The sequence below is a fragment of the Anabrus simplex genome, chromosome 10 (assembly GCF_040414725.1).
Source record: "Anabrus simplex isolate iqAnaSimp1 chromosome 10, ASM4041472v1, whole genome shotgun sequence".
NCBI lineage: Eukaryota > Metazoa > Arthropoda > Insecta > Orthoptera > Tettigoniidae > Anabrus > Anabrus simplex.
In genome coordinates, this window is record NC_090274.1 from 78,250,638 (window position 1) to 78,270,518 (window position 19,881).

A 19,881-nucleotide genomic window follows, 5' to 3' on the forward strand; every position below is an offset into this window, starting at 1 on the left:
ATAGACGACCCGATAAAAAAAATTTGAAAATTTCCACTGAAAAAAAGCATAACAATAGTAGTATAATACAGGGATTCTGCGGCCGCCTCCGGCTCTCGTGAGAGGCCTCCGCCTCCCGCGGGAAATTTAAATTTTGGCGCGAAATTTGAATTTGTAAACAAAGCCACGTGCTTTTTGACAGCTGTCATCGACAACAACGCATCGCTAACCTCACTGCTGCCATCTTGACAGGCCTAAACCTCAGTGGTACCAACTTAACCTAACTAGCGCGAAATTTGTTGGTAAACAAAGCCACGTGCTCTTTGACAGACGACAACGCATCGCTAACCTCAATACTGCCATCTTGACGGGCCTAAACTTCAGTGGTACCAACTTAACCTAACTAGCGCGAGATTTGAATCGGTAAACAAATCCACGTGCTTTTTGACAGACAACAAAGAATCGCTAACCTCAGTGCTGCCATCTTGACGGGCCTAAACCTTAATGCTACCAACTAAACCTCACTAGCGCGAGATTTGAATCGGTAAACAAATCCACGTGCTTTTTGACAGCTGTCGTCCGCCATCTTTAAACTACAGAGCACCGTGCTGCTATCTTAACGGGCCTAAACCTTAGTGCTACCAACTTAACCTAACTAGCGCGAGATTTGAATCGGTAAACAAATCCACGTTCTTTCTTGACAGCTGTCATCCACCATCTTTAATCCATAGACCACAGTGCTGCCCTCTTTAGCTACTTACCTTTGAAATGTTGTGGCGGTTAATATGAAAAATGCTTTTTGACAGCAGCCATCTTTAATCCAGAGAGCACCGTGCTGCCCTCTTTAGCTAGATACCTCTGAAATGTGGTGGCAGGCAATTCCACGTGACAGCAGCCATCTTTAATCAAGATAGCACCGTGCTGCCCTCTTTGTAGCGGTGGCAAATTCCACGTGCTCTTGTTTGGAAACAAACTCACGTGCTTTTTTCTGACAGCTGTCATTAATCATCTTGCATCACAAACCTCAGTGCTGCACTCTTTAGCTAGATACCTTTGAAATGTGGTGGCGGCAATTTGAAAAATTATATGTGCTCTTGTTTGGAAACAAAGCTACGTGCTTTTGACAGCTGTCATTCGCCATCTTTAATCAATAGAGCACTGTGCTGCTATGATGCGGGCAATTTCGTCAGCTGTCATCCGCCATCTTTAATCCACAGAGCACCGTGCTGCCCTCTTTATGACATGTAGTAGCGGGCAATTTGAAAAGATCTGTTAGCTGTCATCCGCCATCTTTAATCAAGAGAGCACCGTGCTGCCAACTTTAGCTAGATACCTTTGAAATGTGGTGGCGGCAAATTGAAAAATTCCACGTGTTCTTGTTTAGCAAACAAACTCACGCGCTTTTTGTCGGCTTTCATCCGCCATCTTACATCGCAAACCTCAGTGCAACACTCCTTAGGTACATATCTCTGAAATATGGTGGCGGATAATTTAAAAAGAAGAATTCTACAGCAGCCATCACTCGACGCTAATTGCATAAGATGGTGGCTATACATGACTCCTTAAAGGTGCTTATGCAAGATGGCCGCTATACATAGGTTCTTATGAGACTCCCGTGAGATGCTTGCGCAAGATGGTGGTTATACAAGGCTCCTTATGAGACGCCCTTGTGATGCTTGCTCAAGATAGCGGTTGCTCTTATGAGGCGGCGTAAAGTTCTTTGCACAAGAAGGCTAGAGGCACCCTAAGGATGCTTGCGCAAGATGGCGGACGCAAGATGGCGGCTATACACAACTCCTTATGAGACGCTTTTAGGGTGCTTGCGCAAGATCGCTGCTGCTCTTATGAAGAAAGCTAGCTTAGAGGCTAACGTGTCGTGCTAGTTCGATCCATTAAATTTGGGGCTTAAATGCAATATATCTCGAAAACGGTGCATCGTAGAGCAAAACGGACAATTTTGTTCTGCCAAATACCTCAGTTCGCAGTATGAGGAACATGATAGCATAAGAAAAACATAGTCTAATGATGAGATCAACGGTTCAGTTCCTGCTTAGGCCCTTTGGCATTCGCTCTCTTTTAGCTTGTATTGAAGCAAGTCTTCGTAACATCATCAGGTCTAGCTATGGTAGAGAGTATAACGTGCCGTGCAGGTTCGATTCATTAAATTTGGGGCTTAAATGCAAAATGTTAAATATCTTTGAAAACGGTGCATCGTAGAGCAAAACGGACAAAATTTTTCTGCCTATTACCTAGGTTCGCAGTATGAGGAACATGATAGCATAAGAAAAACATAGTCTAATGATGGAATCAACGGTTCGGTTCCTACTTAGGCCCTTTGGCATTCGCTCTGCTTTAGCTTGTATTGAAGTGAGTCTTCGTAACATGATCAGGTCTAGCTATGGTAGAGAGTATAACGTAACGTGCTGGTTCGATTCATTAAATTTGGGGCTTAAATGCAAAATGTTAAATATCTCGAAAACGGTGCATCGTAGAGCAAAACGGACAAAATATTTCTACCCAACGCCTCGGTTCGCAGTATGGGGAACATGATATAAGAAAAATATAGTCTATTGATGAGATCAACGGTTCGGTTCCTACTTAGGCCCCTTGGCATTCGACTGTTTTATTTTGTATTGAAGCAAGTCTTCGTAACATGATCAGGTCTAGCTATGGTAGAGAGTATAACGTGCCGTGCAGGTTCGATTCATTAAATATGGGGCTTAAATGCAAAATGTTAAATATCTCGAAAACGGACAAAATTTTTCTGCCTATTACCTAGGTTCGCAGTATGAGGAACATGATAGCATAAGAGAAACATAGTCTAATGATGGGATCAACGGTTCGGTTCCTACTTAAGCCCTTTGGCATTGGCAGCTATCTAATTCTACAAGATGGTGGCTGCTCTTATGAGACACAAGATGGCTTGAGACGTCCTATGGATGCTTACGCAAGATGGCGGACACAAAATGGTGACTATAATTAGCTCCTTATGAGACAGCCTAGGGGTGCTCGCACAGGATGGCGGCTACTCTTATGAAGAAAGCTAGTTTAGAGGCTACTGCGCAAGATAACGGCTGCTGTTATGCATGCGGTGGAAGGCAATTTGAAATTCTATGTGCTTAATCAACAGAGCACCCTGCTGCCCTCTTTCGCTGAAATGTGGTGGCGGATAATTTGAAAAATTCTTTTGACAGCTGTCATCTTTAAACAATGGCGACTATACATAAGCTGTTAAGGCCTTATCATGCTCCTCCTCCTCCTCCTTCTCTACCTCCTCCTCCTCCCCCTCCGCCTCTTATGTCAAGGCATAGCTTTATATCGAACAGTTTAAATCTGCATCGCGAGGCAAGCGTGTGCAGCGATAACATTATTGTGCACGTTTAGACTTAAGAAACATAAGAAGAGTAGAATCAAGCGCTGTACTCGATACAACATGTGATCAGTACATTGATTGATGTGTTCAGAACACAAAATAAGTGATCAAGACTAGAATCGAACACTGTACTCAATACGACATGTGCTTAGAACATGTTAGAGGGTACCCTTGTTCTAAGAAGATCAGAATGAAACATAGCAAAACTAGAATCGAACACTGTACTCGATGACGTTAACTTCAACATGTGATCAGAACATTGATTGATGTGTTCAGAATACAAAATAAGTGATCAAGACTAGAATCGAAGACTTTACTCAATACAACATGTGTTTAGAACATGTTAAGGGGTACCCTTGTTCTAAAAAGATCGGAATAAAACATAACAAGACTAGAATCGAACACTGTAATCGTTGTTGTTAACTTCAACATATGATCAGAACATTGTTTGATGTGTTCAGAGCAAAAGTACAATTTTAATGATTTGCTTAGTGTAAAATCAAAAACTATGGAAACACACTGTGCACATATCGCGTAGCTAACTCGCTCAGTAAATGATATTGCGAAACAACAACTTCAATTTTTGCCTAGTGTAAATATCAAAAACACACTGTACACATACTGCGCAGCTAACTCGCTCGGTAAACGATATAGCAAAAGTACAACTTCAAATTATTTACCTTCCATCATTCGTCTTGTGTGAAAATCAGTCGAACAAGTTATCGCATAAACATGTAACATGAAGTATCAGTCAATCTGTTGCCATGGGTTACAGGCATGTAGCTTATGCGGGTAAAAAAATTAAACAGAACGCTAGTGCTATAACAAATACTCTGCTTACATTTAAGTCCCTAGCTGTTGAACAAGTTATTACATAAGTATGTAACATGAAATATCGGTTCGGAAACATATTGTTTCAATCTGTTGACATGGGTTACATGCATGTAGCTTGTGCAGGCGAGGGCTACTATGCAAAATGCTGAGCCGAAAAAAAATAATCGTGATAGGTTATGGAACCCAGGGGTTACGTCTTATCAGAAGGGCAAAAAGGATGAAAGGACTCTTCCTCCTCCTTACCGCACAAACCTTGTAGGGCTAATTGGCTAAAGGGCTAATGGGCAAAAGGGCTAATGGACTACAGGAGCAACAACCTCATCGATCGCTATCAGCAAGATCGCTTGTACTTTTTAAGTGTAGAAAATTAATCTTTATTGGTAAATGGCTTTATGTTCAGAACAAGGAATGGAACCTAGGGGTTACGTCTCACCTAATAAAATCCCCGAGGTGCGATGAGTTACGTTTGTCTAACTAGTGTTTGGAACACTGAACTTCTCAAGATGATAGGAGAGAGGTTAACAATGTTCTGTTGTTGGATTTTAAATTCCGCGCTACAACATGCATAAGGTGGCAGCCTTGAGGTTTACCGCCGTAAAGATGGCAAGAGTGAGGTTAGCAATGTTCTGTTGTAGGATTTTAAATTACGCGCTATAACATGCATAAGGTGGCAGCCTTGAGGTTTACTGCCGTAAAGATGGCAGCAGTGAGGATAGCGACGCTGTACTGTCCTTCAAAGTGAGGTTAGGATTCATCAAGAAGACAGATGGTGGATGACAGCTGTCAAAAAAGCATGTGGATTTGTTTACCGATTCAAATCTCGCGCTAGTGAGGTTATGTTGGTAGCACTAAGGTTTAGGCCCGTTAAGATAGCAGCACTGCGGATGACAGGTGACAAATTAGCAGCTACTGCGATAAAGAGGGCAGCACGGTGCTCTGTAGTTTAAAGATGGCGGATGACAGCTGTCAAAAAGCACGTGGATTTGTTTACCGATTCAAATCTCGCGCTAGTGAAGTTAAGTTGGCAGCATTAAGGTTTAAATTCCGCGCTGCAACATGCATAAGGTGGCAGCCTTGAGGTTTACCGCCGTAAAGATGGCAAGAGTGAGGTTAGCAATGTTCTGTTGTAGGATTTTAAATTCCGCGCTATAACATGCATAAGGTGGCAGCCTTGAGGTTTACTGCCGTAAAGATGGCAGCACTGAGGTTAGCGATGCGTTGTTGTCTCAAAAAGCACGTGGCTGTCAAAAAGCACGTGGATTTGTTTACCGATTCAAATCTCGCGCTAGTTAGGTTAAGTTGGTACCACTGAGGTTTAGGCCTGTCAAGATGGCAGCAGTGAGGTTAGCGATGCGTTGTTGTCGATGACAGCTGTCAAGAAGCACGTGGCTTTGTTTACAAATTCAAATTTCACGCCAAAATTAAAATCTCCCGCCAAAATTCAAATTTCCCGCGGGAGGCGGAGGCCCCTCCCGAGAGCCGGAGGCGGAGGCGGCCGCAGAATCCCATTATACTACTAACAATGATTGAAGCCACAGTGCCGCTTTTTTCTTTTGAACGTATTGCCGAATAACGGAAGGACCAACGGGAAGGCATGGGGCCAGGCCAGGAGGCGACTAGGCACCTGACGTGGAGGTAACGAGAGAACAAAAGTAAACGAGGTGTAGGGATTAAGGAGAGAGGTGGAACGAGGAAAATTGACACACAAACAATAGATAATACATAAAGCGCCCGAACATAGCCTAACTACTAGAATGCCAATATAACATTAGGAAACCCTCCTAGAGTATTTCGAAACAAGGCAAATGGAGGATAATAAACCTCAGCTCAAACGGGCGACTACTCGGGTTTCACCTGGGAGATGTGGACCCTAAAAACTCTCTGCCCGACCGGGTCCCTAAGTAGCAGCGAAACAGGAGTAAGAAATTCCAATATAGTACACGGTCCCCAGAATCGGGGGGCAAGCTTATCAGATGGAACAATTTTTTTTTTACAAAAACCTTATCGCCGATGGCGATTGTAGCTTTGTTGCATCCTCAAATGAGAAACCTTCAAATTTTGCCTAGCACGTTTCCAAGTAGCCCTAATATCAGGATGGTGAATATTCTCGGGTAATAAGTCACTCATGCTCCATAACTTGAATAGGGGGAATTAGGAACGAATGAAAACATCAGCGAAATGGGCGACATTTTATGCGCCTCATGAATAGCATTGTTGAAAGCAAAGGCTAACCATGAGACAGATGTGTCCCACCTCGAAACATCCAGGTGATAGAAAGCAATGCGAGCGGAACGTAAATTACGACTTACCCGCTCTGCGTACGACGGTTGAGGGTAGTACGCGGAGGTCGTAACATGCGAGATGGACAGGCCAAAGCAAAACTTCCGGAACAGGTTAGACGTAAAAGCTTTTGCATTTTCCGAGACTAAAAACTGACAGGGCCCAAAGGTAGAAAAATTCCTTTTCAAACATTTTATGGTGGCATCAACATTAGCCCACTTAGTCGGAAACAACCACGTAAAGCGAGAAAAACCATCCACACAAACTGGGATGAAACGGTTCCCCTCTGATTTCGACTTGGGGGAGGTCCGACGTAGTCGATAAAGGTACGCTCCATGGGGCGCGTCGCCTGAGTCGATGACAATAGTCCTACCTTGGTACTAATCGCCGGCTTACTGATCCTGCATATCTTACAGGCCTTGACAAGTTCTCGAATTTCTAAATCCATCCCTTCCCAAATAGAATACTCCCCCATTTTTTCCCTAGTTTTAAATACTCCTTGATGCCCGGCAAGAGGAATTTCATGATAATATTTGAATATTCTTGGCATCAGAACCATGGGCACCACCACTTTCATCTTCTGATCGTGGCGAGAAGGACAACAAATAACTCCATTTCTGAGAATATAAGGAGCAACCGGGCTCCCTTTCTTTAACTGCTGAATAACTGGTCCTGACTCAGAATCTTCAGCTTGAAGCTTAGCAGTATCATGGTATAGAAGGGGAGCATCGGCCAAAATTGCCCCAGAAATCGACAAGGATGTTAAACGATCCGGGTCTAAGTCGTCTTCCTGTTCAACGCTGGGATATAACATACGACTTGGAGAGTCGGCTACTACATTTTCTGAGCCTCGAATATGACGGACATCAAACTTGAAAGCTGAAATCCTGATTGCCCAACGAGCTAAACGACCAGTTCTTCTGGGCCTACCCAAGACCCAGTTGAACGCCTGGTTGTCCGTTTCAAGTTCAAACTTGACGTCTTCCAAATACATTCGAAGTTTCTCGAGGGCAAATAGCACAGCGAGTCCCTCCAACTCATATATGGAGTACTTAGATTCTAGGGGAGAAAGTGTTCTGGATGTATACGCGATGGGACGTCTCCCTAACTCGGAGTCCTGCATTAAAACAGCAGCGATTGCAGAGGAAGATGCATCAGTTTGAACCACAAACGTTTTCGAAATGTCAGGAATGGCTAAGACGGGGGCATTAGAGATAGCTAGCTTGAGGTCTTCGAAGGCTGCTTGCTGGGAGGGACCGCACTCAAATTTAACACCTTTTCGACGGAGAGCTTTCAGTGGGGCAGCATGCGTAGCAAAATCGTGGATAAACTTCCGGAAAAAGTTTATCATGCCGACAAGACGAGCAAACACTTTTACCTGCTTAGGAGGGAGGAACTCGCGAATAGCGTGAGTTCGGGATAAATCGACAGACCCACCTACAGGAGAAACAATATGCCCATGGAATGACATTTGGGGCTTCGCAAAAGAGTCCTTCGAGAGCTTAACCGTGAGCCCAGTCTTACGGAGACGGGTCAATATCTCCTTGAGGTGTACCAAGTGCTCCTCAAAACTTTCCGAATAGGCGACTAAATCGTCCAAATAATGGTAGAGGTAATTGAACTTAAGATCCAAAAGTATCTTATCTAGTAGCCTGGATAGCACCGCGGAGCCTGAAAAATGCCAAAAGGGAGCCGACAAAACTCGTATAAATTCCAGTCGGTGGCGAATGCGGCTAAATGGCGAGATTCTTCGGCCAGGGGAATGTGATAATAAGAGTGATTTAGATTTAAAACCTTAGAATAGCGGGCCTTCCTAAACCATGAAAAGCACGAGTGTAAATCAGGGAGAGGAACCGACTGTAACACAATTTTCTTATTTAGGACCCTACAGTTAAGAACAGGCCTGAAGCTGCCCTGCGGTTTAGGGACGAGAAAAATGGGAGACGAGTAGGCTGAGGTGGAAGGCCAAATGATTCCCTGATCGAGCATTTTATCGATGATCTCCTTCAAGACCTTGACCGTAGCGGGAGATAAGTAGGAATTCTTACAGGTGTAGGATCCGAGACTTCGATTTTATAGTCCAACACATAAGTCATACCCAATTTCTCGAATTAACGTCGGAAAATGCGCCACATAACTCCGTCACACTCTGCACCTGATCGCCAGGCAGATGGCTAAGGTCACACACCATCTCGCTCTGAGGGGGCGTAACGGAACGGATAGAAGCAGCATTAAAATAACTTAGCGGCATTTTTACAGAATGACAAAATTTAAAGCAACAAATGTGATTCTGGAAGTCTAAAATTAATCCAAATAAGAAAAAAAATGTTCCTAAGATGATGGGGCACGACAAATTTACAGCTACGAAAAATGGAAATTTCCGAGAGAAGTAATAGATTCGAATTTTCGCCCTAACCTAACCCCTAATCTCTACGTTCGAAGAGTTGTCTGATACGCACGAAAATGAAACAGGTTCCAAGTCCGAAAACTTACAAATAGACTTATGGGCGGCATACCACTTCTCACTTATGAGGGAAACCACACTGCCAGAGTCTAACAGTGCAGATACGAGTTCGTTACCAACCTCAACCTTAATAAAGGGAACAGGACCTTTAAGATTGGACGAGATGCTTAAACACTCTACCGGACACTTACTAGCAGGATGACCTTTATCACCATTTATAGACTGGGGTTCATCAGTGGGAATATCCACGACTGCCCCCTCACCTAGTCAACTGGAACTCGAATTTCCCGGAAAATTTCTCGCCAAATGACCAGCTTGGCCACACTTAAAGCAAAACCAACCTAATGATCCTTGATTGCCCATTTGCGCCAGTGCTAACTGCAGAAGACCGCGCTTCCGAAAATTTAACTGGGCAGCGGTTTCGCCGATGTTCTGATGAGCCGCAGGCATAGCGTTTCCTTACATTCCCTGAGTTGCGTGACGAAGGAGTACTAAGAGCTTTAGGCACGGAGGGATCACGCAGGGAGTCCGCAGGACGAACTCCCTCGGCGCATACTACCATAGCCTCCAACTCCGAAAAATTGCGAGGATGGGCCGCAAAACACAAACAGGAGCAGTAAACAGGAAAAATCCCCTCTACGATGGTTGAGATAATTTGCTCTTCCGAGTAGTTCAACGCAAAGACTCTCGGACAAAAATTTATGTCAGAAATGAAGTCCGATAAGGACTAGTCAACGCGCTGCATTCTAAAATGGTAACTGTGGATAAAGGAATTAAGTGCCCGAGCCGGAATGAAATGTGTTAATAAATATGCATGAAACTGTTGAATGGACATATGCTCAGCAATCGCATTAAGTATCATTTGGGACAAAACACCAAGAGCAAGTGGATAAATAATCTTTAACATATGAGTGTGTGATAATCCAATGACCAAGGCATTGTCTTGGAACTCTACGAGAAAACGCAGGAAAAAAACAGTATCGCTAGCTGAATTTACACAATAGTATGGAACCTCTTTTAACATCAACGTCAACGGATGTGGAATAATAGAAAAGGGCCAGACATATTGAACCCATAATTCTACGATGAGAAAATTATTTTTTTATTCCTCAATAATTATTTCAGCTACAAGTTACTTTTTTGAGAGCAGCCATGTTTGTGTTTCAAGTGCCTCTCTGTTTCGTGAGAGCGAGCTACCCGCGTCAAGCAAGCTGTGAACTCGTGAAACGCCGGGACACTTCGGTGAACTTCGAATATTCAACAATTTTTCAAATTCAAAGAATTCTTCGTAACGAGAGATTTTGGCAACACAGTAAATCCAGAAATAAAGAATCTAAATTATTCTTAAACCTTACGTGAAGACAGAACCCCCAGGGTAAAATTAAATGCAGTTAAGCCTAGAGACGAACCCGCGTCCGACCAGCGGACTAGCGACACGTGCCAAGGTCGATGGATGAAGAAAACCCGCGAAACGCCCGGGCAGAAATAATTTATTTCGCCTGTTGCGAGTATGGGAAAATTATGAAATTAACACTGAAATAAATCGTAAGTCTGTCCGAAGTTAGGGAACAAATTTCAGAAAAAATGGTCTATTGGATGCGGAATTAGCAGATTGTGCAATCAAGCTTCAGGGCGTGAGTAGCGTCACCTCATAAGGTATAAAAGAAATCTCCCTTCGAACATTACACAGTTTCTGTCTGGGTGTTGGAGCCGTGAATCCCGCGTCACTCGTCAGCAGAAAAGTGTGAAAATTTGGTCTCCAAATAACTTATTACATGTTCATGGCTATGGTTCAAATATACTGTTATAATGAAAGATGATAGAAATTTTCTAAGTTGCCGCTAATGGGAACTTTGAAAGTTTAGATATTTGGGTGAATAAGTAATTGAGTTCCTCATTGTATTCGTTGCGTTTGTATAATATTTGTTAGAGTCTGGATGAGAGCTACAGGGTCTGGTTTCTTATCTATTGGTACACCTGGACTTTTTAGTAGGGTGAAAGGAAGCAGTGGTCTTTTGAACGTAGTAGATGTGGTCATGTGAGCAGAGTGTTCGTCGCTTGCTAAACGTTTGAAAGTGCGTTGGAAAGTGTGTGTAATTTAAGTTGTATGTATGATAAGATGATGGTAAATTTAGCTATGGAAGGCTAAATAAACGAGGTCTGCTGGCCTGAGGCAGCCAGAATCCAGGACGATGGCTACGATCACAGGTCTGTGAATATTTTTGTATCAATGTTGTAGTTAGATTATTGTTTGTCCCTACCAATTTTCATTGCGTGTGTTGGGTTGATATTTTGTAATGATCATGCAAAGGTATTATATTTCTGGTTAGCGTGTGAAAACCTTTAGTGTTGTAAAATTTACGTCAAGAAACTATAAAATGTGAAGTTTAAATATTGTGTTAATATTCTTTGGGATATTGTCCGAATTGATAAAAATTAGGAAGGTGATAACGATAACGTAGTCGTGGCGAATGTATTAGTTTCGAATATTGTTTGAATTCAGAAACTTTTTGTCGAAATAATAATAATAGTAATGTCTACCGCGGGATAAAATTTTCCTATGTTAAAAGTGGATTTAACAAGTATGTTCCACAAGGTTTGCGGGTGTCTAGAAAATTTCAGTGAAATCCGATAAAGTTATGTTTTATTCATGGGAAGTAAAACTTTATGACATCGTGTATGGCGATGATATGAAAAATCATGGTGTGTTGTTGTATTCTCGAGGTCCGAAAGTTGTAGTAACAGTGAAATAAAATGAAAAGGTATATTTTATAAAAGTTGTTTGTCACGAGAGGATTGAGGTTTGAAAAAGTCTTGAAATATATGAAAATGTATTGAGAGCGAAGAATTTATATTAAGAGTTGTAGAAATGTTGAAGGCAGAGAAAGCCTGGATATTTCATATAACACCGCCCTAAGAAGGCGATGAGAATGAATTTTTGAGACAGGCTATATTTGCCGAGAGCGAAGAATTTTTGAGACAGGCTGTATATTAAATGTGAGATTTATGTGGCAGGCTGTAGTGTATTCCGCTAATAATCCGACAGCTGAGACCTGGAGAAGGTTGGTTAGAGATGATTATTGTGCAAGGCACAGTAAGAAAATAAATTTCAAGTTAAGATCCCAAGTGAGAAACGATTTCTGGTGAAGACTTTAAATCTTGGTAGTAAAAATCAAGTGACTAGTTACGTAAAGTCAGTATAATGAATATTAGAATAATATGTCCTCAAGGATAGAAGAGCATTTTGAATACCCGGTTGGTGTTATTTGACTGTAATGACAAGTTTCCAATCAGTAAAGTTCATAAATTACAAGGCGGTAATTTATCATTAAATCGGAAACATTTGTGGGATGAGATATTGGACGTTTTAAAGCGATAGGTTTGGCTGTGTAGATTAAATGGATTTCTTTTCACTGGGTAGTCACGGATATGAATATTTCGGAAAATGACGGTAGGCGATTTAAGGGCTTTATCCTAAAACTGCTGTGTGGATATTTTTCCGGTGGTGATGATTATTGTTGGGCGATAGTCAAGTAGTGTCAGACGTGTGTTAGAAGTCATTATTCTTTTCTAAATTTCATTGAGCATGCTGAGATCGTGTTTGAGTTGTGGATTGTTCGCCACGCGATATTTATTTTCAATTTCACGTTTAGTAACAAGATAGGGACTTATTGCATTTCCCGACTTGCGTTCATTCTGTGGCAAGATTTGTTTCGTTGTGTGTTGTGTTATTAGTTTCGACCAGGTTTACAACTAAAAATACCAGAGTTTGTTTAAAGTTACGAGTTCGCCTGATATGCCAGAGGAAGCGTATACGACCCAATTTCCGCTCGACAGTAGATTTAGGACGTCACATGTTATCCTAGGAGTATACTGATGATGAGACATCCTAGTTCACGCTCAACGATAGAATTAGGAAGGTACGTGTACATAGAGGTTAGTGTTAGAGTGTACAGACGTTAAGTAGGCCCGACGATAGGTCTGGGATGTCAGCTGTACATACTCAAGTCTTAGATTAGATGTTTTTGCGAAGTGACCTGGTCGATGGTAGTGTCTGCAGTAGTATACGCAATGTGAAGAGTGTTTGTTCGGTAATAACTGGGCCAAGCTTGTGTGTAGCCCTCTTCAGCTGCAATGTGTGGACCTAAGATTATGGAACCACTATCGGCATATGACGTTTGTACAGTATTGGGTACTGAGCTAACGGTGATTGAATAATTACTGCAGTGCGCCATGCGTGTTTGAGTTCAAATAACTTCGGTATTTTATTTTAGTTTACGAACCTAATTGTTTTGTCGTCTTGACGTCCGTTTTTGCTTTGGTCAGTGTGCATGTTGACACTCAACGTATTAATGTGAGACTTGAGTTACGAATGCGGATTCGATTCGTCAGCCGGTAATATATTTTATTCTCAATCTTTGTCGTTCTTTCATTTTTATACTTAGTTGAGTTTGATCAATATATAACTTTGTAGTTAGTGTGTTGGGACAAACAATAAGTAGATGGATCTGTGATGGTAGTCATTGTTAAATAGGAAAGAATTCTGTAATTTTGTTTATTTTACGTCGTGGACTTGTAATTTTATTAAGCGTAACGTAATCATTTCTAACCTGAAAGTCGGTTTGATAATAATACCTTTTTTGAGTGATTTGCCACTTTTATTTAACTTGAGTGTTTGGCATTTCTTCTAAATGCTTGGTGAATAAGTGTTTCCTGCATTTCGCAGTTTTGTTCCTTCAGAACGACGTAACGTAAGATCCTCGCGGGTCGTGTTGTTGTTGGTTCCTTCTGAACAGCTGTTAGGGTGATGCACGTTTTAGCATCGGGATTATTTTATCACTTAAGGTTGTCATGAAATGACAAATACATGGTGGAATTTTGTTTCAATTGTGAATATTGCTGTTAATTGTAGTGAACACCATGCTTTCCAATAATATTTCGCAACCTATACAAAGCAGCAGATAGTCAATTTGGTTCGATTAAGGGTCCATTCAGCAGGTGTTTCGTATCCGAAAGGGTATTCGACTGGTGGATAACCTTAATTAAGAGGAAATCAGACGTTTTACTTGTTGAAGGTCAGATTTTCCACGGATCGCGTGGATTAATTCTCAGTTATCGTTTGTATTAATAGGTGCCCAAATTTTCAGGTTTTCTTTTCACTTTTTCAGTTTCGCTGTCCACTAATTTACGAGATTCCTGCTTTCTTCGAAGAAAATTCTTCGGTATTGTAATTGAAAATATATACGCTGTGCAATGTGACTGCGTTTGAAACAGTTAATAATTAATCATTTATTTTTGGTCAAGGATTTATATAAAAAAATATAATTTTTTGTGTCATTAAGAATTCAATAAAAGTTAGTAAGCACGTACTTGCTCCTCATTTCAAGTAGTTAGGCTCTCTTCCGAACCCCATCTTTTGGTTAAGATCGTGACCGAAACATTCCCGCAACGACTCCAAGATTTAAAGAGTTCAATATTGCTCTACTATAGCAGCTGTGGCCGACCAACGATGGAATGGTAAGTCAAGGGTTCAATATGATGATAAGGTTGACTGAAAGTTTGCTGCTCTACCGATTCTAAATTCCCTCTATGTTTACCCAAATCGTCTTCACCTACAGCTACACCAAGCTGGGCAGATTTGGACTTAACAACCAACTTACTAAGACACGAGTCAACCTTCTGTAAAAGGCTACCGGCCTTAGCTTCTAAATCCATAATTTGGTTCCTAGTTTCCTCCTTCAAGGTTTATGAGAGTAGGTATTCGATGCGGTGAAGGTAATGAGTAATGCGACCTTGAAATCTTCTAAGTTGGTGGTTCGATGCTACATCGCTCTCTAGAAACTTCATTACTGATAAAATGTCAGATATGTTTGCTTCAATCACTGAGGCCGCTCCAACAACCTCGCCGTCAGTTAGGTTGGGCACCGTGATTACTTTGTCTAAGTTAGCTCTTAACAATACCTCGTCACTCTTAACAGTGCTTCTAGATTCCAAGCCGCGAATAGCTAATTCGTACAAAAGTTCCTCCTTCCGGAGAGCCCCGGGAAAGGCTATATCTCGAGTAGCCATTTTACGGCAAAAATAAAGAAATGCAGGGATCCCACAGACGGAAACACCCTCAGGGCACACGTTTCTCCCAAGCTTATACTGTGGTTGATCCTAGGACAGCTCCATTCAACCACGCTCTGCTACCAGAACTGTGCCAACATCTGGGAAGCGTAGCGAAAGAGAAGGAAGTGGTGGGCCTATGGGGCTGGACAGATAAGCACTCGAGATCAAAGTGCCAAAACTTTATTATATAACAGTTTTAAACTTGTCTCGTTTTGATGACAACATTTGCTACGCACCTTAAGCATAAACTATCTCAGACCCTTTATCCAATATACGGTAAGAACACAATCTTATAATATATAATTTAGAACCGTGACACAAGGTCACCTAGGAAACCAGCCCAGGTAATTTAAAAATACAGATAATACAAGCTTAAGAGGAGGGTATCCCACTTCATATTATTGCCAAATACCAACCGGTAATTCTAGAAAATAACACGGCTAACAATCTAAAACTATTACACTTTAGGAAAGCACAAGTTTACTATAACATCTAAACAGCTCGTAGAACTGCATAGAAATTCTTCGGGTTTCTAACAGATGCGACTTACACGTTACTTGGCATTACAGGAAGGTGCGTAAAACCTTGCCACTTCATTATAAGGAAGCCCAAATAACAACACCCGTGGTTTTACAACTCATAATGAAAGACTTTACAATTTAAAGATTCCCATGCAAGGGGTACGACATGCCTCATGAACAAACTGCCACGGCAGAAGTGGAAAATAGTACAATAAATAACGAGCATTAGCTGTACGTAAACGCACCAACAAGACTTTTACAAGAAAGTTACAAATAAGTTTTGCGCAACCTAACTCCCACATTTCATATCATTACAATACTAAAAGAGGTCCAACCACCTCATACCCTTTCTCACTTGGTAAGACATCGGGGAACCATAGAAATTTCAGCTCCTTCTTCCATGTCAGTGGAACTTAGATCGACCTCCGCACGGCACCAGGTCGTATGTGCGTCGCCTTCAAGCACGAGAAGCAGAATCTTCTCTCTCAGTTCGGTCAACCTTTACCTTGCCCTTGGGGCGAGGTGACGTGTCGAGCGAGTCAACAACGATTGGATCCCCGAAAGGGGCACGGGAAGTAGCCCAAAGACATGGAGGCATGAGAAGAGAGGAAACGCTTGCAGGGTGGGAAATATCCCCTTCCTCTGGGGCCATACTTATTTATTAAGTAATGACACTTTATTAGGGAGGGGAAGGCAGGCTAAGAAATGAATACATAAAATACACATATAAAAAACAGTTACAAATATTAGATTACACGTAAGATTAGAGCCTGGCCAGGCTGAATAAAATACCAAGGGCCGGGGGAGACTTCCCACTGCACAGTATGCTTTCTTACTGTAGTGCTATGAGTTTTTGTCATACCTTAGTTTTTCTGGGTAGCTTTCCTTTGGGGGAGAGCTTAAATTAATTTTTAATATTTCACTCTTAAAATATTAGTGTGTTTCTGAGTTTCCTTCCACTGAAAATGTATTTTTCTGCCTGATCACCATGGAATGTTTGATTCGGTTAATGTTACCCTGTTGATGGATTTGCCATGATAGTTGAAGCCTGACACGTTTTTGAACAGGCAATGAGTAGTCTATGACAACATAAAAATAAATATTTCAACATTAGTTATAATATTTTATAAACTAAAGTACTTTCATATCGAATGAACGTTAGACAAATTAATCTGTACACTCGCAATTACTAATATTTACACCGCAATAACTAATATTCACATAGGCAATCCATCAATCATAAGAGGACATGCATTAAACCAATTACATACTAGGTAATTAGGAAACTTAAAATCGGCACAATGAATCACAAGTGATTTATATTTACAGATTTACCTTGTGATGAACATGGGCCTCGCAGTGTCTTTCATTGTCGATTAGTGTTTCATGGCGTTAATATTGACTTCAGGGAAGTTCATGGGTCCGTTTGTGATATCGACCACCATAACCGACTTCCTGTTATAGGTTCGCTATAATTTCATATCTTTATTCTTGATAGGTAGATAGATGCATCACTGCTATATAAAACATTGGACTATTTAGTAATGGTTCACTTACACTTCTTCCAACTAGCGGGCCACACGAACGTTATGATACACGTTTACCGCGCGCGGCATTCGAACTCAAGGGCTCCAGCTTTGAAAAAATACCAGATAGTGTTTGGTGTGCTTACTTGCCTCACTGGGATTAGTCCGTCCACTCATAAGCAGATATTAGATAACACCGAATGGACTTAGTTGGGGCTGATGTCCTTAGATGTTAAGCCCCTTTAAATAACAAGCATCATCATCATCATCATCATTATGGTCTTAGCTCGTCCAAACGTAGGTACAAATTTTATAAGCTTGTCTACTTCAGCACCCACATTAACGAATTTATTATTATTGAATCTACTTACAAATCCACTGTTCCCACCTCTAGGTTTTCCAAATTAATTACTGTATTCTATTCTGTAAGTGCTCTGACAGAAGTGCAAAATATACAACTCACAAAGAGATCCGACTTCTCGACAGGTGACACGGTCTTCTAGTAACAGCTCCTGACACAAGAAAGGGGAAGCATCGCACCCTCATGTTTTGAAGTCACGGCCCCCTCAACAGACACTAACAGTCATTTATTTCTGAGGGCAGCCGACTTCCTGTTATAGGTTCGCTATAATTTCATATCTTCTACCAGAATGATGAATTAAAACACGACTGGGCATGGCTGCATAATTCGATAGCCCAGGACGAAAGAGTTACAATTACAAATCTATGCTATTCAATAGAAGAGTATCGAGTTTTATCAGTTTAAAACATTGCCTCTCAAAAATAGACGTGTTTCACAATTTTAAGGAAATTCGTGTGTACGCGAATATTACGTGGTGTTTACAATGTGGAAAAGAGTTACAACTGATAAGTCTAGCCTTTTGAATTAAGAAAAGCGAGGAATTTCACAAGAATGAAAACTGTTTGAAGTGCTTGCTAAAATGAATGCATTAGATGTTGCGTTGTTAGAATTTCGGAGGTTGTAGAGGTCGGCATATGGAAAACATTGACAGAAAAATCCCAAAAATTCATTTTTTTGAGTTGATACCCTTTCGTTCTCAGCCACCGTAACTATATCTTGGCTGTTTCGCCTATTTACTTCGCCATATCGGGTGCCCGTGCTAGATAGAAATCAGTTCGTTGGGTTTTCGAACGTTGAAGCATCTCATATTTTACCCCTCACAATTAGCAATTGTATTTCACCGAACAAATTTAAAAAGCTTGGGTTATTAAATTCCTGTGACTGTCTCGCTTGCGCGTCTCTCTCTCACACAGTGAGGCTTGACGCGCCCTGCTCTATCTCTACCTCGCTTGAGAAACGGAGCCTTCCCTCGTTGTGGGCTACTGGTTCACGGACTGCTAATCGTATTCCGCGCGATAAAAGCACTCCGTATTAGGTCCTGGGATCGTTGTCTGGTAGGGTTCAATAAATTCATTAAACTTCTATAAATCTGACGTTATTTTCTCTTGGTGAATAACGAAATTTGCTCTTTGCTTCCATCCAATTTTGATGTTGCTTATTAGTAAGGGCATCCGTATTGAGTTGTCCGCGTGGCGTGGGGCTCTGATACAATGAAGCAAGATACCACCTCATCGTATAGTTACAAGATGAGGTACTTGGTTTAAAGCTATGTTGTAATAGGCAGAACATATCAGTTAAATCTCACAAATTATTCACTGAATGCTGGAGATTCTGCTGCCATTACAATTGTACAATACCTGAGTTCAATCCCAGGCGTATTAATAATACATTGAAATATATACATGTTTGTTGTGGGAATATGATTGCCAAATTTAATGATGGCATGAAGGATGAAACGAAAATATTGAAATGCAGGAAAACTGCGCAACGTATTCCTCATCCTACACAGCCTGTATTTTCTTCATGAGGCACTTGAGTTAATGCTGACTTGTATTGCGCAGAGCATTACAGTAAAATCACGCAAACCATTTATTCATTTACATCTGAATATTCAGTTGCCTGTACAAAGGTACAACCCATGAGTTCAGAAATTTTTATGACAAAGATGGATTAAGGACATTTGCCATAACCTATAACGTGACTGGAAACATCTGGTGCTATAGTTAACATATTGAGAAAATAGTGAAAAATAACACGACATCGGAGATGACACATTTTTGAAGTGTTGTTCAATGTGGTTAATTAAGAAAAACTCCTAAATTACGGTATTGGACCTTTCACATTCATAAATTTAATTTTTCTTGCTGTTAACATAGCAGATTTCCTCTGATAATGTACCTACGTACGTAGTTATAAATCGTAATTCCTCACCATGATGGAGACGATTACAGTGACACAGCTATGAATTCGAGAGCCGTGTGTACGAGGTCCGTAAGAATGTAATAGAAGTGTACTTTATCGAGATATTTCTCCTACTTGCAAATCTTCTGGAGGGCACTCCAAAGTTCACTACACTCATCATAGGACACCCAAGTCTCAGTTAACCTGGAATGTTCAGGATGCTGTCAAGTGATGATTAACAGAGGACAAGGAATTGAACCTTCGAGATTTTGCAGTGAAGTTATGAATTTTCACAGTCAACGTATGTGTTGCCACACGAGGAATCTTCAAATGAGAGAACACACTGTTTTGACTCGATCCTCACCGATGCTGATTAGCCTACGTGGTATATTCTGTTGCACCTAATCTACAACAACACGTTGGATATGATACTATTTATAGGCTGTTTTTATTTCATTAGGAATTTGGTCTGATTTGTTCGCATAAGTGACATGGTACCTAACTTGTATGTATTAAGCTGTACTATTTAG